Genomic DNA, 24,868 nt, shown 5'->3' with positions numbered 1-24,868 from the left:
ACAACCTACCCTAACAGGGTCAAGTCCCAAATATTAACCCCCGACCAGCATTTCAATGTCCCATACCCTTGTGGGCAACAAACTTGAACTGTTGGAGTGATGAACAGGGTCAACCTTTACCGTACAATGGGGACCGAAGCTTTTACAACCTAAGCGAGGGTGGCTCAGCTGACCGAGTCCTACCTATCATGGTCCGTAGGATTGCTCGGAATGTGGAGCAAGGTCGAGCAGCCATCGACCGAGTCATGGAAATTGATGCCAACTCTGTTATTAACACGGTCTGCATTCGCCAAATCAAAGAGGCTATGGAAAGGACTAGAAGAGCTAATGAGACTCTACAACAACATCTAGCTACACCCCGATCTGAAGTCATAGAACTTCAAGTTCGTCAGAGAGCTCACGACCGACATCTTCAAGAGGGAGTATGTCAACTGGCGGATATAAGAGTTCACCCGAGGAATGCCCATCACCGATAGAAGATGTCTGACTCATCCTTTGGTTTAATGAGTAGCCTTTCTTATCTATGTTCTATGAAGCACTTTCATGTAAAATATTTTGTCTTCCAGTACACCATGTAGACTACTAAGCTGTCAACATTTTCCCTCGATATGGTTTGATGTAAGATCTACTGTTAGGTCATTTTCCCCAAACTCATTTACATCATTAATTCCAATAATATTGGCAGTTTTATAATCTACTGAGAAGTGTATACCCTTGTGTTTTACTACTCTATTGATGTGTCTCTATTCTAATCATACATTGATTCTAATGTTTGGACTATGGCGATTTAGTCCATGGATCACTCTCATCATACCTTACAATTGATTCTGACTATTATCATCATCTCTATAAACTTTTAGTAAAAGATGGAACCTCGCAAACATCTGACCAGAGGCACACCGGCATATCAAACACCACCACCACCTCCTTTACTAATCAATACGGCAGCTCTAAATGCTATAGTAGTTGCGGCTGTGGCAACAACCATGACTCAATATCACTTTATGGGTGCCAGCGGAGGTGGAACACCTGTTCATTCTACTCAAGGTGAAATCCTTGTGTGTTCGGGAGAGTGCTCATACAAGGACTTCACTAGTTGCAAGCCAAAGTCCTTTAAAGGGACTAGCGTTGTCATTTCCCTCTCGTAATGGTTAGAAAAAACGGAGTCGATCTTCGAGATCTGCTCCTGTCCAGCAGGGAGCAAGGTCAAGATTGCTGCTTGCACCTTTGAGGAAAAAGCCCTGACATGGTGGAATAGCCATGTCAAGTCACTAAATCGAGTATCCGAGTGGTCCCTTCATGGTATAATCAGAGGTAGTGCTCTATTAGTGGGTACTAGGGTCCAGAGCATCGTGTAGTGGGTGTATGTAAATTGTGGGGATTCATCTTGGAAAGATAGAGGTGAAAACGGTCTCATGTATGCTCCTGATAGGGTAAGGTTATATTAGTGATCTCTTTAGTGCCTTTCTCATCGTCTGATCCTTTCTTGGAATCCTCCTCATGGACTCCTTTTGGTTCTTACTCGATTCTAGCTATGTCATTTATGCAAGAATATGGGCATATAAAGAATCTATGAGGTTAATAAAAGAATTTCCAATGAAAGTTTTATGGTGAGATCCTTACTGGGTCCTCCTATAATCACGTAGTGTATACAAGTTGTATATAACCAAGATCAAATAGACCTTCGAATAAGTGGTTCCACTCTAAGCCCACAACCAAACAATGAACAATATTTAAAGTGGAGTCACAAATTCTAAGTCTATAGAATCTTAATTTATATATAACTCTACCGTGTATACTTAGCAAGTATAGATCTACCGGTAACGATTTTTATTTCTGCATGAATTATCTATAGTATCATAAAATACTCCTATAGTATATTAAACTTTATGTTTGGTTCTAGAGTTTCTCGGTATATAGAATTGGTAAGTTTTTAGACTTGTTGCTCACCATGACTATTCCAAGCCATATGCTAGTGACCTCTTGGATAAACATAGTTGATCAGACTATTTCCCCCCCAAACCTGATTACATACCCCAAGGTTTACTCTTAGTGTTCAACTCATCATATTACTTTTTATATTGTTCTTATTATGACACTGTTCTAGTAGGTATGTATGTATATCACACCCCCTAACCTAAACGGCGGAAACATTCGGGGGCGGAGGATGTCATGTACAGTATCATAACAATTGCATAGTAAAGAAAGTACACACTACCATATAATATATTTTGTAAAGTTTACATGATTGTATCGATTTACATATTCCAAAGTTAAATACAAAATCATGTTCCAAAAGATGATACTAACGCCAGAGCGTTAGTCTTCAAAAGTAGTTGCTACCTGGATTAGCGATTTCATGAGAATACAAGTTATTTTAAAGAAAAAGTGTCAACAATTAAGTTGGTGAGTTCATAAGTAGTGTTTTGAGAAAATGTATGCCATTCGAAAGTTCGTGTATGTTTTCCAAAAAAATCGAATATTTTCTAATGAAAAGAGTTATGATTCGTTGTGCTGAAAATGAACGTATTAGATCCAGAAAATACCATATTTTCTCAAATAAATGAGTTATGAAAGATCCTTGTATAAACCGTATGTATTTGAACCAGGAAAATCCCTTATTTTCCTAAGAATGATGTTGTAAATCGTTATTGTACAAAATAACTGTATTTGAACCAGGAAAATCCCTTATATTCTTAAAAGTGAAATGTAGTCTCAAATGACCAAGACCGTAAGTTGTAAGCAACTATGACATGCTCAAAAGAATGTTGTATAGTCTTATTATTTGAAAATAATAAAATCACTAGAGTTGTGTTTAAATCGGATGTCGAACGTGACAATAATATCCTATTATGATTACTTCATACAAACTAGTTATAAAAAAGAAATCATAAAGATACTTATTCCATGGATTTGTTCGAGAGGGGTATTACTACGTGCATGAGTCATTGTTTCCGTGTTGCGAGTCTCTCATAACCATACTAGACGTAGTACCGAATGTTGACATTTGTCACCCCGGGTCGACTATAGCTAACAGTCAGGGTGTGGAGTCGTTAGCCCTATATAGATCTATACACAAGTTCACGCTCTCCATCCAGGAGACTCTGGTTATAGAAGTGACTTTCGTTTGGTAAAAACAAAGCCTTATGCCTCACATGATTGCTAACAACAAGTTCACGAGTAATATGATGAAAATCGTTTGACAATACAAGATAACAGTTAAGGCACTTATCCAAAAGTGTGTATGTTTATATCCAAAATGATTATCCTTTCTACAGTGTTAATAAGGCATGATAAAGAGTTGTGTTTTCTTAAATACACATAATGTTGTAGTTGAAAAAGGTTTCCCTTGACATGATATGTTATGCAAACATATTAATAAAGCATATTTCATTTTGTAAACATGTTTTATCCCGAGAGGGTAAAGTGATGTAAGGTATTGTATCTTAACAAATTCAAATGATAGTTATAAAAACAACATAAAAGGTATAACAAAAGATTGAAGTTTTCACACGGGATTAACCATATGTTTGCTTGTATCCCCCTATCCCCCCCTTAAAACTATTTAAAAACATTTAAAAAGTATTTGAAAACGTAGTGATAGGGGTATGAACTCACTTGGTAGATGTGGCGGTTTGAAGAAGACGAGACTTGACTCGTGCAACAGTTCGACTAGAAATAAGTCAATTTCTCGGGAATCTCCGGGGCGTCGGGACTCGCATCGTGTTCCAGGAGTGTTATCGGGGCTTCGGGGTGGTTTAGAGGGGCTTAACAGAGAGTAGAAGTAGGAAAGAGGATATGAATGAGCAGCTAAACTCGGGAAGCTTCGATTTCTATATATAGGCTCATTTTCGAAGCTCATGTCGTGAGTTTTTCCTAACTAACATCGTGAGTTTGGTCCCGATTCATAATGGAAAGCGTCATTTTTCAAGTTTCTCTGGAATGTTCAATCAGACTGTTCACGTCGTGAACTCTGACACAACATCGAAATTCGTGCCCCAATCTTAAAAAATTCATATATTTCGCATATGAGCTCTGTTTTCGACATTCTTTATATCCAAGCGTTGGTGGGAATATAATCTACAACTTTTGATTAGACTTCGTCAGCTAGTTTTGACTTTATTTTTAATAATATATTTTTAACAGGCCGGGACTGGAAAGATCCGTTAAAAATCCATAACTTCTTCATGCAATGTCCGTTTTCGTCTGCCGTTTTACCGTTATTCTACTAGTGATGAGACATTCGATTCTCGTTTAGGTTGTGTTGGCTAAAAATCACTCGATCTCTATTTCGAGTTTTTAGCTGTCTATCGCTATTTCGAAACTTCGAAAAATCATAACTTCGTCATACGAAGTCAGATTTGGGCATTCTATTTATGTATGTTCTCGGGTTAATGATATTCTACGAATTTCATTTAGTTACCTAAGGCTAAAAAGTATTTTATTGGAATTTCGCATTTTACGCTTAACAGCCTTTTACCGGTATTGTCGTGGATCTTTGATTGGTCATAACTTCTTCATTATAACTCGTATTTTAGTATTCTTTATAGTTTTGGAAACCTTGTTATGATATCTACCACTTGGTATATCCCAATTATGGTTTTATAGAAGTTAAATTCTGACCCTAATTTCGCTAGTGTTACAATGTATGTATACTTCTATAAAATATTATTATATTTAAAAAGTATGACTCTTAGTCAGAGTGTTTTAGTCCCATTGTATTTATAGTTGTAAATTTTAACTGGTTTGATATACTTGGTTCACTATAAACAATGCTTTGATACCAATCTGTCACACCCCTGAACCGGGACAGCGGAAACGTCTAGGGGCGGATGACGACATGTACCGTATCATAACAAATGAATAATAGTAATCAAAGCAAACACAACCATCATAATTATAATTTGACAATAGTTACATTATTGTATGAGTTACATGTTTCAAAAACCAATACATTATGATGATAAAAGATTTGACGGCTTAGCATCCTATCCCCAAAAGCTTGTTGTTACCGGTCTTTGTCGTTTCCTGCGAATACAAGTAGTTTGAAAAGTATCGACAATTAAGTTGGTGAGTTCATAAGAGTTTGTATGAGAATTTGTAAACCTTTCGTTGAAAAATGATAGTACTTAGTTCTAGAAAATCCAATATTTTCGTAATGTGTGTTGTAGTCTTAAAATCCATGAGACCAAAATGTATAAGTAACCGTACTCAAAAGTGGTATTAGGTTGTTTTAATCTATATAAAAACCCTTTGAATATATAGTTTTAGAACTGAAAGTTGTTCTATACTAGAAAACCGCATAATGTACGTTTATCTAAATAAAACCATTTGGAATATACTATGACCCAATCGGTGTGATACGATGTTCTTTAGGCGTCAAAATGTTAACAACACTTGTCACCCCGGATCTACCGATCCAACTGTAGCTAGCAGTTTAGGGTGTGAGATTGTCAGTCCCATATAGATCTATACACAAGTGTCTCGCTCTCCCTCCAATAGACTCTGGTTATTATTCAGGACTTTTGCGGGTACTTAGGTAAGTACTTGAAGACATGTCTCATAAATCCTTGATCCAGAGAGTTTAAGGATAATGAAATGAAAACCCTTTTGTATATGAAAAGAAAACCCTTTTGTAGATGAAAATAAAAACCCTTTTGTATATGAAAATATTACTTTTCCATAGAAAATTCAAAGTGTATAAAACCTATAAATTATACCGATTATAAATATTACTATGGCAGAGAGAGAGAGAGAGAGAGAGAGAGAGAGAGAGAGGGACATAGAGATAGAGATTGTGTTTGTAGCATGTGTTTTGCTTTTACCCCCGTAGTGCTATGAATATGGACACCACTACATCGTGTTATGAGTGTTATCAATCCCCAAGGCATACATAGTTGAATTTATTGAGTTGTTACGTTACTCAACCTATTTAGGGTTTAGATCTTTGAACATCTGAGACTTTGAAATCTTCGAGTCATGCTTTGTACTATAATAGAAAGTTGTACATTAGGGAACATAGCGTAAACCCTAACGTACTAGTACTAGTTGAGTTGGCCGAGTTGACTTGTTGACTATGCTTGACCAAAATTGATGGATGTCACACAATTAATCTAGGTAAAAGAGATTATACTAGAGCATGTTAGGTTTTATCAATACCATCCTAGATAGAACACATTTTGAATAACCAAATTTGGTGTAATTACATGGATAGGAACATCGTAGCAAAACTAAATTTGCTTTTATTACTAATTTTGTTCAGTTAATTTCACTGCAAGTTTTATTTTAGATGTTAATAAAAAAACCCCCTTTTTATCATTTTCTATTAAATGACTAGTACGTGCATTACGCAAAGAGGCATTAACCATTAGGCTATGTCGCTGAGGATTCAACCCTACTTCCCTGTGCTATCTATTAGTGTAACCAACAATGATATTTTGTTTGCTTAAATCCTGCGGAACAGTTGTTTAACAAATTGGCATCGTTTATAGGGACACGGTGCTTATAATAGTTTGTATGCCAAGAAATTTTCATACATGTATACCTCTATTTTTTAATCCAAAAATTGAAAAGACTACAAGAAAACTGAAGACACAAATAACAAAGAAAAAACAATCATCTGGTTTCTTTGGTTTATCATCTTCCTTACCTCCAGTAATCACTACATCACAAGGCACTCCCTTATGGAACGAACTAGACCCCAGTTTTTCATCATACCTAAAAGTACAACAATCTTCACCTTCTAACAACCCGTAGAAAAATAATCACTAACACCCCTAGTTAAATCCGCGAAAAAAAAAACTCTTCTGAAACCCAATATGAAGAACGTGAAACATTGTAACCTTCAAAATCCAACTCCCTAAAATCAACCATGCGTGGAGATGAAGCAGAGAAAAATCTTAAAGAAAGGGAAATACACGAGGTTAATCAAAAACCTATCTGGATCACTTTTCCAGAAGCCCATAACTTCGAACTCAAATTTGGTATGATACATCTTCTCCTTCTATTCAAAGGCTTACAAAACGAAGACCCAAATAAATTCCTCAAGGAATTTCATATGGTTTGTTCAAGAATGAAACCACACATCACTAATGAATACCAGATAAAGCGAACGATAGTCCCATTCTCACTTAAAGACTCAGCAAGAGAATGGTTGTATGAACTTCCATCCGGATAGATAACCACATGGACGAAACACATAAAATTACTCTTAGAAAAATATTTTCCAGCAACGTGAGTATAGAGTCTTCACAAAGAAATACTTGCTATCAAACAAGGAAAAAGAGAAGCACTACATACATATTAGGAGAGATTTAAAAAGCTTCTAGTTTGTTACCCGAAACACGAAATTAGTGATTAGCAAGTCTACAACTGCTTTGTGAGTGTCTGACACTCATGGAGAGAAGGCTGATAAATGCTTCAAGTGGCAGATCCTTAAGTTATATTACACCAATTGAAATTTAAGAACTACAAAAAAGTTGGCAATCGAGTTAAATTTTTTTTGGGAACGAAGATAAGTGGTACGCAGATCAACCAAGCAGAGTAAAAAAAAAGTCATCAATGCTCATTTGGAGTCCTAAAATTTTGAGATGATGAAAGCAGATCTCTTGCTAATGAAGGAAAAAGCAGTTACTAACAAACAATGTGGAATCTCTTGAAGACGGACCATTTTACGGATATGTGTCCATTACTACAAGCAGACACTACTACGGTAAAAGCGGTTGGATGGTATCAGCAGAAAAATTTTAATCAACGTCCACATTTTTATCAGAACAGAAATTATCGATAAAGACAACAATTTCAGCACCCTCCGAGTTTTTACCAGCCAAATTTTCAGCATCAGCAAAGTTTTCCGAATCAACAAAGTTTTCAAAATCAGAATCCACATCAGAGCTAGTATCAAGAATCAGTAACAACAAGTGTCTCAACCTGCCACTTTTGTGGTTCAGGTGGAATCTCAAGGAAATTCAGGACAAACTGAAAAAAATTGAAGAACAATGTGAGCGTGATTTCCTTGAGAAGTGGGAAAATTTATGAAGACCCAAGCATTTCTAAACCAGAAGAAGAATTAGAAGAAGAATCTGAAGAAGTTCTGGGAGACAATGAAGCTCAAAGCTGGACAAAAAGACATTTTCAAGAAGCTCAAGCTGAATCTAAAAGATTAGAATTCGGTGCCCCTATTCCCAGCACGACAGAGAAGCACAAAAATGTGAGCAAGAGAACGAGGATATCATGGAAAAATTTTGTAAAGTGGAGGTAAATATTCTTATTTTACATATAATTAAACAAGTTCCTCGATATGCCTAGATTATAAAAGATTTATTTGTTTCTAAGTAAAAACTGAAATTAACAAAATAATCATAGTTGGAAAAAATATTTCTGCTATTTTGGAAAAAGGTTTACCCCCAAAGTGTAGGGATTCGGGTATTTTCTCGATTCCATATAAATTAGAAAACCTTACTTTTCCAAATGTCATGCTTCATTTAGGTAGAGTCAATATCCTTCCACTATCAGTTTTTGAAAAATTAAAATTGAGAACTTAATAAAAGATCGATACAATCATTCAGTTGGCTGATCACTCAACAGTGCACCCAAAAGGTGTACTGGAGGATGTTCTTGTCCATGTGAATGAACTAACTTTTCCTGCTGATTTTTACATACTGGACATGGACATGGTATATGTATCAGATGAAAACACAATAGTTTTTGGAAGAACCTATTTGAAAAACGCTAAAAGAAAAACTGATGTTTTTTTTGGACACTTTCAATGGAATTTGATAGGGATGTGGTCCTATATATGAGGGCTGCTGTGACATTTCTAATGTTTCCGTGCAAGATTTATTTTTAGATAGAAAATTATTTGATAATACATCAACAAGCTGAAATGGAATAAGATTGGGGAGGTGAAAGACAATGTGATTTTTGCTGAAGGAGCTGATAAGAAGCATATAAAAAATCTAAGCTTAGGGAGGAAAAGGTGATTTTGATACGAAGCTGAAAAAGAAAATAAGAAAAAGGAGAACATTTCCAGAAAGAAAATCAGAAAAAGAAAGAGAATAAAAAATCAAAACAATGAGTCTGTTGATAAAAGTTTGATGCCTTTTCAGTTTATTGTACAACCATTAGATCCACCCATTATGCCACATTTGAACAAATCTGGAGTGAGGAAGAAGAGAGTTGAGCTTCAAAGAAGTCACGACTACACTAGTTAAAAATATTTTTAGGCAAAGTCCAGGCAATTATTTTTAAAAAAGGACAAGTTTCCGGGAGGCAACCCACATAGTATTAGTTTATTTTTCTTCTTTCAATAAAGAGATGGTTGTTGTGCCAAGCATGCTTAGGGAAATCATAAGATCTTCAAAATTTCTGAAATTCAAAATTTTCGCCAGCATCTTCTTCAAGATTAGATTTTCTACAACCTTATCAGGTACATTCATTCCTAGCTGCAACCTTTTGTTTTTATATGTTTTATTGAGTTGTACATTCCTTTCTAAGCATTGAAGACAATGTATCAATTTAAGCTTGGGAAAGGGGTTAGTATAAAATTTTGCATTTTTTTGTTAAAAATTTTAGAGTTTTTCAAATTTTCAGTTTTTTAGCTGACTTTTTTCAATTTTCCTTTTTGAATTTTATTTTTTGCATTGCATTTTCATATATAAAAAAACAGAAAAAAATGATTCAAAAAGATCTTATTTTTAGTTGTAAGCTTTATGCATTAAAGAATATATATATATATATATATATATATATATATATATATATATATATATATATATATATATATATATATATATATATGATCGTTAGAGATGAAGTTTGTTAATATTATATGAGATAATGTAACAACCCGTTATTTCAAGTCAGTAAAAATCGAGTCCTGTAATCTCTTTGAGAAAGGAATTAGAATATCATCGAAAAATGAAGTATTCAAAAACTCTATTTGGAGTACACTATGTGGTAGGTATCGTCTTAAGGTTTCCAAACATATAAATAACACAAAAATCCGAGTTATAACGAAGAAGTTATGATCATTCTAAGTTTTCCGACAAAAACCGGCAATACGAAGTTGCGTAAAAACGCAAAGTTTCAATAAAACACTTTCCGACCAAAGGTGTCTAAATGAAAGTCGTAGATATCATTAAACTACAAATATGCATAAAAAGAACGCTCAAATCGGACATCATATGAATAAGTTATGAATTTTTAAAGAAATTCCTTAATCACGTCATTTTAATAAATAAATAATAAAAATAATTCCGGAATTTGCCAACGGAATCTAAATGAAAGTTGTAGATCGTAGTCTCACCTTCGCGGGGATATAAAGAACGTCAAAAACGGAGTTCGTATGAAGGAGATATGAATTTTCGAAGTTTGATAATTAATTTATATAGAATTTTTATTAAAACTTTGGTATTATCCGAAGGGGAGTTAGCGTCCTCATCTGAGGTACGCGCTGCGTACCCCTGTACGCCCCGCGTACCCAAGGAACTTGGCCTCAAACCGTCCACGTCGCCCTATGCGAGGCACCCGACCCGCCCGTCCGACCCGCCGTCCCATCCGACCCGACAGCCTGAGCCGTCCCATCCGAGGCCGAGGCAGTCAAGGCTTCGGTCACGCATGACGTATGCGTACGCGTTGCGTACAAGCGTACGTCCCGCGTACGAGGCCTCTCAGGCCCCCCTATAAATAGCATGTGAGGGTTCCCGGGAAAATGGCCCATTCTCTCTCCTTTTTCTTGCGTTTTACCTCGTTTTCCGTGCTCGCACTACCCCGAAGCCCTGGTCATTTTGTGCAAGTCCCGAAGGTCGATTTTACTCCCGTGGAATCCCGAGAGTTCCGAGAAAAATCCATTTCCTGAGACAAAACTCTGCCCGGTTTTCCATCTTGCTATCTTCAAGCTTTCAAGTGAGTTCATACCCCTTTCAAACACACTTTAAATACATTTTAAATGCTTTTATACTCTTTTAGGGGGGGAATACAAGTAAACATATGGTTATTATCGTGTATTTTATAAAGTTTCACTTAGCTTGTTTTACCGAATAAATCACTTGGAACTCATTACTATTATGGAAAACTCTTGTCATACTTTGCGTGCATTAGACTTATACGAAATATATAATGATCTTTCATTGTTAAGTCGTTTTATACATTCAAAAAACTTATGATTTTGCTTTGTCAAACATTGTGAAAAAGGATAAACTTTGCATACAAAACTATCACTTTAATATAAACTTAATTGAGAATCCATGAGACGTGTACATCTTCAAACGTTACTTTTCTTTATTAGAAAGTAATGCTGCAAGTCCTGTCTATAACCAGAGTCTCTCGTTCGGAGAACGTGTCAAATGTGTATAGATCTATACGGGAAGTCATGATCCCGCGCCCTGACTGTTAGCTACAGTCCGTCTTTTGGGGTGACAGTTGTCATAACGCTGCGACGCCTGAAGAACGTCGTTACAGGCATATTATGTTTAGTATGGTTATAAAACTCATCGGATATACAATTATTATGGTATTATGCTTTTATGAACGAGTAGCTATTAAAAGTATTCTTCATCTAACAAATGCGATCTTCGTATAGCTTTATTATATAAAACTATGACACAACTTTTGAGAACGTCGGTTTCTTGCGATTTTCGGTCTTAGAGATTGCCATTTATGTTAGCAAAATAAGGGTTTTTCCTACATACAAACCAAACAACTAATAGGAAAATAAGGGATTTTCCTGGTGCAATTATTTACAACTTATAACACGAACATTCATATGCATTTCACACTTTTATAAGAAAATAAGGGTTTTTCTTGGAAAACACAACAACTCGTATCTCAACCATTAGGGAAAATATGGGATTTTCTGGATCTAATATATTCACTTTCAACACAACAAATCAAAACTCTTTACATTTGAAATGCTGCGTTTTCTGGAAAACATACACCCATTTTGGAATGGCATCCAATTTTTCTAAACTACTTATGAACTCACCAACTTAATTGTTGACACTTTTTCTTTGAAATAACTTGTATTCTCAGGGAACCGCTAAGCAGGTTTGGGAATCAACTTTTGGGATTAACGCGCTGGCGTTAATTACTTCTTTTGAATGATGTTTATGTATTTATCTTTTGACCATGTAATGAATACAATTATGTAAACATCTTGGAAACTTTATTATATATATGGTGGTGTGTACTTTCCTTTCTATGAACTGTTATGATACTGAATATGACGTCCTCCACCCCCAAACGTTTCCGCCGTTCTGGTTTGGGGGTGTGACAGATTGGTATCAGAGCTTTGTTTATAGGGAATTAAGTATATCAAAACCATTCCTTTTTGATATACAACTATAAACTCAACTGGGCAAAAACACTCTGAGAAAAATTCATACTTTTGAAAGTAAACCTAATTAGTTTTAAGGTAAGCATGCACTCATTTATACTAATAACATTTTCATAGTAAATAACTTTAGAAGTATTATAAATAAGTTGTGCAGTACAAGTACGCCTTGGGTCATGTAATCGGAACTGGGAAGAATATAGCCTGATCAACTATATTTGTCCAAGAGCCGACTAACGTATGCCAAGGAGTGTCTGCAATGGACAACAAATTTAAAACTTACCAAAAGCATATCGCTAAAGAATACTGAGGGAGTATTCGAGTGCTGTCAACCATTAAACTTAAGGGTAAGTTTCATGTGCTCTAGCTTATAGTAAACTTTTAACTCTATTCTCGTACAGTCTAAATGGCGGGATTCCATCACCCCAATGACCCCTACTACCCCAACCAAGGTAATGGAGGGTGGATCGAAGAAGATCCTGAAGAAGACGAAGAGCCTATAGAGTTGGAGGGAGGGGATGACTCTGGCACGGATTCGGAGCCAGAAATTATAAATCCACCAATCCCACAATCTCCCGTCCATGTGAGGAATTTCCAAGGACCCACTCCAGTGTCGGGAAGTCACCTCCATCATTGGAGCCAACAACAAAGCTTACGCCCTCCCTACGGCATGTGCCGAGACTTCTATGATGTGAGAGGCGGGGGATCAGCCGACCGAGCACTTCCGGTCATGGTTGGCAAACTCGCCAACCAGTGCTATCAATCTGGAGTGCAAGCCAACCGAATCCGAGAGGTCAATGTGGAAGTACAAATCCACACGGCCGATATCAACCGCCTAGAGTTGTTGCAGAACGACATCCACATTCGCGCCGAAGCATTTCAAGCACAAGCAAATGCGGTCTTCGCAGAATTAAGAGAACAACAAGCTGCGTTTGATAGACGCCTCATGGAGTCGAAGCAGTCCGACACGGAGTCGAGCTCCAAACGCAAAACGCGCCGCAAGTAGTACTTGCCCGACTCTCAAAATTTTGTTATAAATTAGGACTTCGGATAAAAGTATTATTTTCTTTAAATTGTTCTGTAATCGAAGGCCTTTAGAAAGGCCAAGAACTTTTGTCTAGACCCCGCTGTAACACAACTATATGTTTAATATATATAAGGGTATACCCCTTTTCTTGTTGTTGTTAATCATGCGCAATTCGTTCGATTCATTGGTACATCTATTCAAACTTTACTTTCAAGCTCAAAACATTGTGTCAGTCAAACCCAACTTCTTAGAACTATTAGAAGTTAACTCAATATCATTCAACTCTAAACTGCCAAAACTTATAAAATTTTTCCATTTTTTTCTTTTTTCTTTTGGCAGCACGATGCCTCCTCGTCCAAACCTAAGGCCCAGGCCGGGCACGGTACCACCACCACCTCCACCACCAGCTTATGATCCAGCCATGGTCCAGGCTGCTATCACAGCAGCAGTAACTGCAGCCCTCTCGCAAATAAACTCTCATGGAAATGGAGGGGCGGGAAGCAGCACGAATCATCCAAATCATGGCACTGGTCATGGCCAAGGAAGAGAATGTACTTACAAGGAGTTCTCTAACGCTAAGCCAACAACTTTTAATGGAACTGGGGGAGTCATTGCACTAATGCAATGGTTCGAGAAGACCGAAACGGTCTTCAAGATCTGCTCATGCCTAGAAGCAAGCAAATTCAAGTTTGCTGCTTGCACTTTCGTAGATCGAGCCCTCACTTGGTGGAAAAGCCATGTGAATTCAGTGACGCTCACTGTCGCCAACGCCATGAGTTGGGACGATCTAAAGGTTCTACTACTGGAAGTATACTGCCCAAGGGGCGAAGTGCAAAAGCTGGAGCAGGAGCTCTGGAATCTGAAAATGACTGGGTCTGACCTAGTCACCTACACAGCTAGGTTCAACGACCTCGCTGCACTGTGCCCTACCATGGTCAACCCAGAATCAAAGAAGGTTGAAAGGTACATTTGGGGGTTGTCACCCCAGATTCAAGGGCATGTCCTAGCTTCCGGCCCTGTTACCTACAACAGCGCTAAACGCCTGGCTCAGCGACTCATCAACCACGGAGTAAAACCCAGTATCATTTCAGCAACCGCAAATCCACCTAGGGAGGCTCAGGGCCAGAGCAGGCCTTGGAACAAAAGGAGGGGACAAAATCTCCAGGAAAACCCCAAGAAACAACAAGTAATAGCGACCCATGCTATGACTGTACCTGTGAACCCTGCCCCCACAAGCTCATATAATGGGAAACTTCCTAAGTGCAACCGATGCAGCTTCCACCACCATGGTCCTTGCCATGATCTTCAATGCACCAAGTGTAATAAGAAGGGACATACAACCCGCTATTGCAAAGGGCCAACCCAACCATCCGTCCCCACTACTAATACCGGGGTAAGCCGCGCCTGCTTTGAGTGCGGAGACACGGGGCACTACCGCAGGGACTGCCCAAAGGCAAACAACCGGAATACCGGCGGAAGGGCCCGAGTTTTCGCAATGGGACAAGATGAAGCCATTGCGGACCCTACTGTTGTTATGGGTACGTTTCTTCTCGATAACTCGTATGCATGCATTTTGTTTGATAGTGGAGCGGAAAGGAGTTTTGTGAGTCACGACTTTAAAGGCCTGCTAAAATCAATACCACAATCATTAAGTGAACCATTCATAGTAGAAATGGCCAACGGGAAAACCGAAGGCACTAAGGAGATATACTTAAACTGCACCCTAACTTTCAACGATAATTCCTTTCCAATCAACCTCATGCCAGTCTCGATTAAGAGTTTCGATGTCATCATTGGCATGGATTGGCTGAGTTCTCATCATGCGGACATTCTATGTTACGATAAGGTCATTCGCCTTAATCTGCCAACCGGCGAAACTTTCATTGTCTTGGGCGACAAACCAAGTACCACTCTTCGTATCATCTCAAGTATCCAAGCTCGGAAATGCCTACGCAAGGAGTGTCACGCGTTCTTGGCACATGTTGTAGATGTGAAACGCGAAGTCCAAGATTTCAAGAGTGTGCCCGACGTATGCGATTTTCTCGACGTTTTTCCTGAGGAACTTCCAGGAATACCACCCGCGAGACAAGTTGAGTTCTGAATCGATCTGGTTCCCGGAGCTACCCCAGTAGCCAAAGCACCCTATCGATTAGCCCCGGCAGAGATGCAAGAGCTATCCAGCCAGCTGAATGAACTACTTAGAAAAGGATTCATCAGGCTGAGCTTCTCGCCATGGGGAGCACCCGTACTGTTCGTGAAAAAGAAGGATGGATCATTCAGAATGTGCATCGACTACCGAGAACTCAACAAACTTACCATCAAGAACCGATACCCCCTACCACGAATCGATGACTTATTCGACCAACTCCAAGGAGCCAACTACTTCTCCAAGATCGATCTGAGGTCGGGATATCACCAGCTGCGAGTCCTAGAGAGTGATATTCCCAAGACGGCCTTCCGAACACGATACGGACATTACGAGTTCGTAGTGATGCCGTTCGGACTAACCAATGCCCCGGCTGTATTCATGGACCTAATGAATCGAGTATGTCATCCATTCTTGGATAAATTCGTGATAGTATTCATAGACGACATACTCATTTATTCAAAGAATAAAGAAGAGCATGGTCAACATCTGAGGCAAGTTTTAGAGACGTTACGGACTGAGAGACTGTATGCAAAATTCTCAAAATGTGAATTTTGGATTAGAAAGGTGGACTTCCTCGGTCACGTGGTCAGCAAGGAAGGAATCCACGTGGATCCATCAAAAATCAAGGCTATCAAAAACTGGTCTGCGCCAACTACACCAACAGAAATTCACCAATTTCTAGGTCTTGCTGGTTATTACCGAAGGTTCATCTAGAATTTCTCCAACATCGCAAAGCCTCTTACCACCTTAACCCAGAAAGGTGTGACCTACAATTGGGGAGAAAAGCAAGATGCTGCATTTCAGACTTTAAAACAGGCCCTTTGCAGCGCGCCCATCCTTTCTCTCCCAGAAGGGACCGAAGATTTTGTGGTGTATTGTGACTCTTCGAAGCAAGGGCTGGGCTGTGTACTAATGCAGAGGGGAAAGGTTATTGCATATGCCTCACGACAACTGAAAACGCATGAGGTCAATTACACCACTCATGATTTAGAACTTGGGGTGGTGGTCTTCGCTCTTAAAATCTGGAGACACTACCTATATGGTACCAAATGCACTATCTTTACAGACCACAAGAGCCTACAACACATCTTCGACCAGAAGGAGTTGAACATGAGACAGCGACGTTGGGTTGAATTGCTCAACGACTACGAATGTGAGATTCGCTATCATCCAGGAAAGGATAACGTCATGGCAGATGCCCTTAGTCGTAAGGAGTACTCTGGCCGAAGAGTGAAGTCATTAGCCATGTTAATCCATTCGCACCTGTCAACACAAGTCAAGGAAGCTCAAATAGAGGCCCTGAAACCCGAAAATGTGACAGGTGAGACCCTTAGGGGAATGGACAAGAATTTAGAAATCAAGAGTGACGGAGCATGCTACCTCATGAACCAAATATGGACGCCCAAGTTTGGTGGACTTAGAGAGGTAGTTATGAGCGAGGCACACAAGACTCCATACTCCGTACACCCCGGGTCAAACAAGATGTATCAAGATCTCAAACAACTCTACTAGTGGCCAAACATGAAAGAAAAGATCGCTACATATGTGAGTAAGTGTTTGACTTGCGCCAAGATCAAAATAGAACACCAGATCCCTCAGGACTACTCCAACAACCTGAAATTCCTGAGTGGAAATGGGAGCAGATTTCCATGGACTTCATAACGAAACTGCCCAAAACTTAGGGTAGCCAAGATACTATTTGGGTAATCGTCGATAGATTAACCAAGTCCGCTCATTTCCTACCGATCAAGGAAACTGATAAAATGGAAAAGCTATCGAGAATCTACATACGAGAGATCGTACGACTCCATGGAGTGCCAATCTCTATCATCTCGGATAGAGATAGTAGATTCACATCTAGATTCTAGCAATCATTGCAAGAATCCATGGGAACAAGATTGGACATGAGTACAGCCTATCACCCCCAAACTGACGGACAGAGCGAAAGAATGATCCAAACCTTGGAAGACATGTTACGAGCATGTGTAATCGACTTTAGTAAAGCATGGGATGTTCACTTACCTTTGGTTGAGTTCTCTTATAACAATAGTTATCATACTAGTATCAATACTGCTCCATTTGAAGCCCTTTACGGCCGTAAGTGCAGATCACCTCTGTGCTGGACGGAAGTGGGCGACACACAACTAGCAAAAGGTCTAGTCCCTGATAGCACCCTCACTGGTCCAGAGATCATCAGAGAAACTACTGAAAAGATCGTGCAAATACGAGAACGACTGAAATCCTCGAGGGATAGGCAAAAGAGCTATGCTGACAAAAGACGTAAACCCTTGGAATTTCAGATTGGCGATCGGGTACTACTGAAGGTCTCACCCTGGAAGGGAATGGTACGCTTTGGAAAGCGTGGGAAGCTAAATCCTAGGTACATTGGACCCTTCGAAATCATTTCAAGGGTTGGTCCAGTAGCCTACAAACTCCAACTTCCAATAGAGCTTAACAAAGTACATCCAGTATTCCACGTATCAAACCTGAAGAAGTGTTTGTCCGACGAAACACTTGTAATTCCACTCGATGAGATCGAACTAAATGAAAATCTTAACTTTGTGGAAGAACCCGTCGAGATCATGGATAGGGAAGTTAAACGAACTAAACAGAGTCGCATTCCAATAGTAAAGGTCCGATGGAATGCTAAGAGGGGACCTGAGTTCACGTGGGAACGAGAAGATCAAATGCAACAGAAGTATCCACCTCTCTTCCTTAGCCCCTAAGACTCTTCTTTTGTATTAAAATTTCGGGACGAAATTCCCTCTAACGGGGGGATGATGTAACAACCCGTTATTTCAAGTCAATAAAAATCGAGTCCTGTAACCTCTTTGAGAAAGGAATTAGAATATCATCGAAAAATGAAGTATTCAAAAACTCTATTTGGAGTACACTATGTGGTAGGTATCGTCTTAAGGTTTCCAAACATATAAATAACACAAAAATCCGAGTTATAACGAAGAAGTTATGATCATTCTAAGTTTTCCGACAAAAACCGGCAATACGAAGTTGCGTAAAAACGCAAAGTTTCAATAAAACACTTTCCGACCATAGGTGTCTAAATGAAAGTCGTAGATATCGTTAAACTACAAACATGCATAAAAAGAACGCTCAAATCGGACATCGTATGAATAAGTTATGAATTTTTAAAGAAATTCCTTAATCACGTCATTTTAATAAATAAATAATAAAAATAATTCCGGAATTTGCCAACGGAATCTAAATCAAAGTTGTAGATCGTAGTCTCACCTTCGCGGGGATATAAAGAACGTCAATAACGGAGTTCGTATGAAGGAGATATGAATTTTCGAAGTTTGATAATTAATTTATATATAATTTTTATTAAAACTTCGGTATTATCCGAAGGGGAGTCAGCGTCCTCATCCGAGGTATGCGCTGCGTACCCGAGGAACTTGGCCTCAAACCGTCCACGTCGCCCTATGCGAGGCACCCGACCCGCCCGTCCGACCTGCCGTCCCATCCGACCCGACAGCCTGAGCCGTCCCATCCGAGGCCGAGGCAGTCGAGGCTTCGGTCATGCATGACGTACGCGTACGCACTGCGTACGAGCGTACGCCCCGCGTACGAGGCCTCTCAGGCCCCCCTATAAATAGCATGCGAGGGTTTCCGGGAAAATGGCCCATTCTCTCTCCTTTTTCTTGTGTTTTACCTCGTTTTCCGTGCTCGCACTACCCCAAAGCCCTGTTCATTTTGTGCAAGTCCCGAAGGTCGATTTTACTCCCGAGGAATCCTGAGAGTTCTGAGAAAAATCCATTTCCCGAGACGAAACTCTGCCCGGTTTTCCATCTTGCTATCTTCAAGCTTTCAAGTGAGTTCATACCCCTTTCAAACACACTTTAAATACATTTTAAATGCTTTTATACTCTTTTAGGGGGGGAATACAAGTAAACATACGGTTATTATCGTGTATTTTATAAAGTTTCACTTAGCTTGTTTTACCGAATAAATCACTTGGAACTCATTACTATTATGGAAAACTCTTGTCATACTTTGCGTGCATTAGACTTATACGAAATATATAATGATCTTTCATTGTTAAGTCGTTTTATACATTCGAAAAACTTATGATTTTGCTTTGTCAAACATTATGAAAAAGGATAAACTTTGCATACAAAACTATCACTTTAATATAAACTTAATTAAGAATCCATGAGACGTGTACATCTTCAAACGTTACTTTTCTTTATTAGAAAGTAATGCTGCAAGTCCTGTCTATAACCAGAGTCTCCCGTTCGGAGAACATGTCAAATGTGTATAGATCTATGCGGGAAGTCATGATCCCGCGCCCTGACTGTTAGCTACAGTCCGTCTTTTGGGGTGACAGTTTTCATAACGCTGCGACGCCTGAAGAACGTCGTTACAGGCATATTATGTTTAGTATGGTTATAAAACTCATCGGATATACAATTATTATGGTATTATGCTTTTATGAATGAGTAGCTATTAAAACTATTCTTCATCTAACAAATGTGATCTTCGTATAGCTTTATTATATAAAACTATGACACAACTTTTGAGAACGTCGGTTTCTTGCGATTTTCGGTCTTAGAGATTGCCATTTATGTTAGGAAAATAAGGGTTTTTCCTGCATACAAACCAAACAACTAATAGGAAAATAAGGGATTTTCCTGGTGCAATTATTTACAACTTATAACACGAACATTCATATGCATTTCACACTTTTATAAGAAAATAAGGGTTTTTCTTGGAAAACACAACAACTCGTATCTCCACCATTAGGGAAAATATGGGATTTTCTGGATCTAATACATTCACTTTCAACACAACAAATCACAACTCTTTACATTTGAAATGCTGCGTTTTCTGGAAAACATACACCCATTTTGGAATGGCATCCAATTTTTCTAAACTACTTATGAACTCACCAACTTAATTGTTGACACTTTTTCTTTGAAATAACTTGTATTCTCAGGGAACCGCTAAGCAGGTTTGGGAATCAACTTTTGGGATTAACGCGTTGGCGTTAATTACTTCTTTTGAATGATGTTTATGTATTTATCTTTTGAACATGTAATGAATAAAATTATGTAAACATCTTGGAAACTTTAATATATATGGTGGTGTGTACTTTCCTTTCTATGAACTGTTATGATACTGAATATGACGTCCTCCGCCCCCGAACGTTTCCGCCGTTCTGGTTTGGGGGCATGACAGATAATTTGATGACAATTCTAAGATTTAGTTAAACCAATATGTTATAATATATTTGTGGCTTCCTAGTTCTAATGAAATTATGAGACAAAACGCTAACTTGTGTAATTTGAGGGACCTAATATGTTTTGCATCGTGTACTGAAATGTATCTAGGAAAGTTTATGTTGTGATTGCACTATAGACTAATACGATTGACCGAAAATGGTTGACGTTAAGTTTCTTTGCTTAAGAATACATTTTTCTTGTTGGTTTTAAGTTTAGGGAAAAAAGAAGAAAAAGTTGAAAAAAAGACAGATTGTTAAAAGTTGTTGGAAGAATAAAGAGCTCGCAAAGTATGAAGATTATGAGATTCAAGTTGTATGAAGATTATGAGAATGAAGAAATAAGGAAAAATTACCCAAAGCTAAAGGTCAAGTGATTCAAGTTGTAATTTTCTTTTTATCGTATGTATGCTTGGGAATTTAACAAAAATACCTTGAGGTCAAGAGAATTTTATGCGGATGTATTCGAGGGGATACAAAAATGAATCTTGTTCAAAATAAGGCTGGAACGTTTATGAGAAATTTAAGTATTTAGGACATGGTAAGTAATTAGGATTTTAGATACAAATATATGCATTAGGGTGAGGCACAATTGGTGAGCTCAAATTAGGTTATTCTGTGTGATATTGGTGAGCAACATTTTGAAGAATAAAAAAATGATGAAGTGTTTTTAGATTCTCTTTGTTTCTTTCATTTTTTATTCTAAATTCTTTTTGGGTCATCCACGTCTTTTCATTTGTTTATAATGTTTAATCTTTTTATTACTTGAGGGCAAGTAAGGTTCACGCTTGGAGAGATTTCATAGATGCGATTTTATGCATCATATTTTATGTTATTTCATGTGCATTAGTTTAGATAATTTTTAGCTCGTGTCATTTATTAGAATTCCTATGTTACTCATTTTTATGTTGTTTTCAGATATTTTGAGTGGAGTAGTACTTTACGAGCAGCAATGGATGCGTTTGATGTAGCATTGTAGCTAATTGGAGCTTGGAACTTATGAAGGATTCTGACGAATGGTTCGAAGTTATTTTGGTCAATAAAAATTCGATTGAATTGATCTTACAAAGATAGATTGCTAATATTTAAAGCCTACAGGATGTTGGTGACAGCTTTGACCCGTTGTCGGTAGTTTGACCATATCTCATATCTCATGACTCGTAACTCCGATTGACAATATTCAAAATGTTCCAGAAACTAGAAAGAATTTCAAATGAATTTTTTGTTTGTGAAAAAAGATAAAAATGTGATTTCATTTTTTCCAATCTGCAATCGCATTTGTTGGTCGAGATTTTGTAGGGTCGAAAAATAATCAGGGTAAGAAAAATCACAAAAAATGCAATCATATGGGCAAAAATGTGATCACATTTTTGTGTCGAGGTTCAAAATATACCTAAAATAGAATCATACTTCAATAAACGACGATTCAATAAATTTTGGGCAAAATGTGATCGCTTTTTTGCGTATATACGATCGCATTTTTTGTAATCTTGCTCCGAAAGTTACCTACTTGCATATAAATATGACCCCTTTGATTAGTTTAAAGTCAAGCTGATTCATGTAGCTCCATCCAATGAAAAAAACGATTTTTGAGGCGATTTCTCTCTGGTTTCATTAATTTCTGAAGATCTGAAGATTGTGGATCATATTGTATGTTTAGTTTAGTAAGATCTAATTGTTTAATTATTCTTTTTAGTAGTTTTTATCAAATTTTGGCCATGTCTAGCTAAAACCCTAGTTTTCAGTTAGGTAATAGACTAGTACTTTTTATGTGATCAGTTATCAAATTTGGTTTTCATTGTATGTTATTATCTAGCTGTTTCAATTTTGAGCTTAATAAATGTTTGATTTTTAATTCTTGTTATTTTGATCACCTAGCTAGCATTTAATCATTCTAGTTAATCAGTAAATAGAATTCATATTTGTTCATGTCAACCTGTAACAAGAGACAAGTATCATATTGGTTTTGTGTTAGCGATGTAACTATAATATAAATTAAAATTTCATACATTTACGCTTCCAAGCTTGAGAAAAATATTGGGTATTTCTGGGAATTTTACACACATCTTAATCCAAGTTTTTTTTTTTAATTTTAATTAAGAGCTTGTTTATTAGCCAGTAAAAAGTTAGGGTTACCTGAAGAGCTTGTTTTGGCTAATTAATATAGGTAAAAGAGTTTATACTAGAGGTTGTTACTTTTTCTTTGCACCAACATAGATAGAATGTATTCTGAATAACCAAATATGGTTTGATTGCATGAATAAGAAAGTCACAACATAATTGAATTCATTTTATTTCTGATTTTGTATAGTTAATTTGATTGCAAATTCTTAACACTTCAATTTCTAGGTATTTATAGGGTGTTGTTAAACACACCCAAAAATTGGGTCAAAACCACATTATTAATTAAAGTCAAAACCACCATACATAAAACCTAAATTGAGTTGATGTATTGAGCGACGTTTCCGGTTTCCTTAAGTAACATTACCTATTTTAAACCCAAATTGAGATGACTTTTGTGCATTCTTTGTATTTTTTATTTTACTTCTTAATCCCACAACATTCTTTATATCCTTTTTTTTATAACTAGATGAGAAACCCCGCTTAGAGGGGTATGAATTTGTTAACAGTATTTAGGGCGTTTGTGGTACACCTTGGTGTCAAAAATCTACTTTTATACAGAAGACTGTGATATTAAAAATGATGACGTATTTGTTTTACATTTGATATTGTTGGACAAAATTATAAAAAGGTTGTGTTCTCTTCTTTAACATGACACCTAATAAGTTTTGTTCCCATCATGAAGTTACTTTCATTTGGATGCTTATCTGAGCATTTTTTATATTTAAAACATGTTATCTGCAACTACATTATAAATAAGAAGAAGCAGAGCATAATCTATTTGAAACCTGAAAGCAGTGTTGAAAATCTCAATAATAAAGTTGTGTTTTTACAAACATAACATTTCTTTTGGGTACCTATAAAAGTCACCCTTTTATGATTCCGTGGATTTATGATTAAGAAAGGTTTCTCTCAAGATCAACAACTGAAATTTTACAATTATGCAATCTAACTTAGTGTCAATAACTTATATAACTTCATAAACATCAATCAAATTCCTAATATATCACTAAAGAGGCGAGAGATTACCTTCAAATCCATGTAGATCATATTGAATTTTATCTTATGATAGAAAGATTCGACCTAATGGACTCACAATCATGAATGTTTCATCCTACAGAGAGTACCTAGATGGAACGAAACTCAGGGAAGATAGATAGGCTAATGATGCTTGAAGTGGCCACAAAACTGTCACTATCAAAAGTCAAATTAAGAAAAAGCTTTGAATTCAAACAAAGGTGAGAGTATATCATATATGTTCTAACCATTTTTGGGAGGTTTATCATTCCATATTATTCTACCTATGCCCATTCATCCTGCCAAACACAAATGAAAAACCGTAAGGTATTCATTTATAGATAACATAAAAAAGGGAAAGTTAGAAGACAAACCTTCATAGACAATCAAAGTTGGAATTCTCTAGTTTCCTCCAGTAGAATGATAGCATTTGTATTACTAATGATGTTTAGGAAACCAATGATGTGCAGAAATCTAATAGATTATCTAAAGTAAACCAATGAAAAAAAGAACAATAGCCTTTTGATTCATTTAAGTAGGTAAATAAAAGGGACATTAACTATGGATTTGACCTTCAGAATGTTACCGTTCTAAACCACTCAACATCATTGGAGAACTAACGTCACAAATGTCATGATTTTGTTATTATCAAACACCTTGTTAAACAATTTCAAAGTCAGATCATATTACTTGCATTATAATTTAAAACAAATGGTCGAAATTTGTTACAAGTGATCTAAAAGGCTGAAATTAAATCTGATTTCTAAAAACAAAACGATACAACATTTATTTTATAATTTTCGAAGTTTTCATACCGGAATAAGAAAGAAAAGTTGTGAAAAAGTTTAAAATGAAATATTCCAGCTTACTTTCATTTCTATTTTTGAGTTATTTATTTATTTATTTATTTCTTATTTGAGAATTGTATGTTGAAACTACAATCCTATTGTTATAGTGTATGGTTAGTGATAAGCTGGTATTGGTCTT

The sequence above is a fragment of the Lactuca saligna genome, chromosome 5 (assembly GCF_052625555.1).
Source record: "Lactuca saligna cultivar CGN05327 chromosome 5, ASM5262555v1, whole genome shotgun sequence".
NCBI lineage: Eukaryota > Viridiplantae > Streptophyta > Magnoliopsida > Asterales > Asteraceae > Lactuca > Lactuca saligna.
This window is presented reverse-complemented; position numbering follows the sequence as displayed.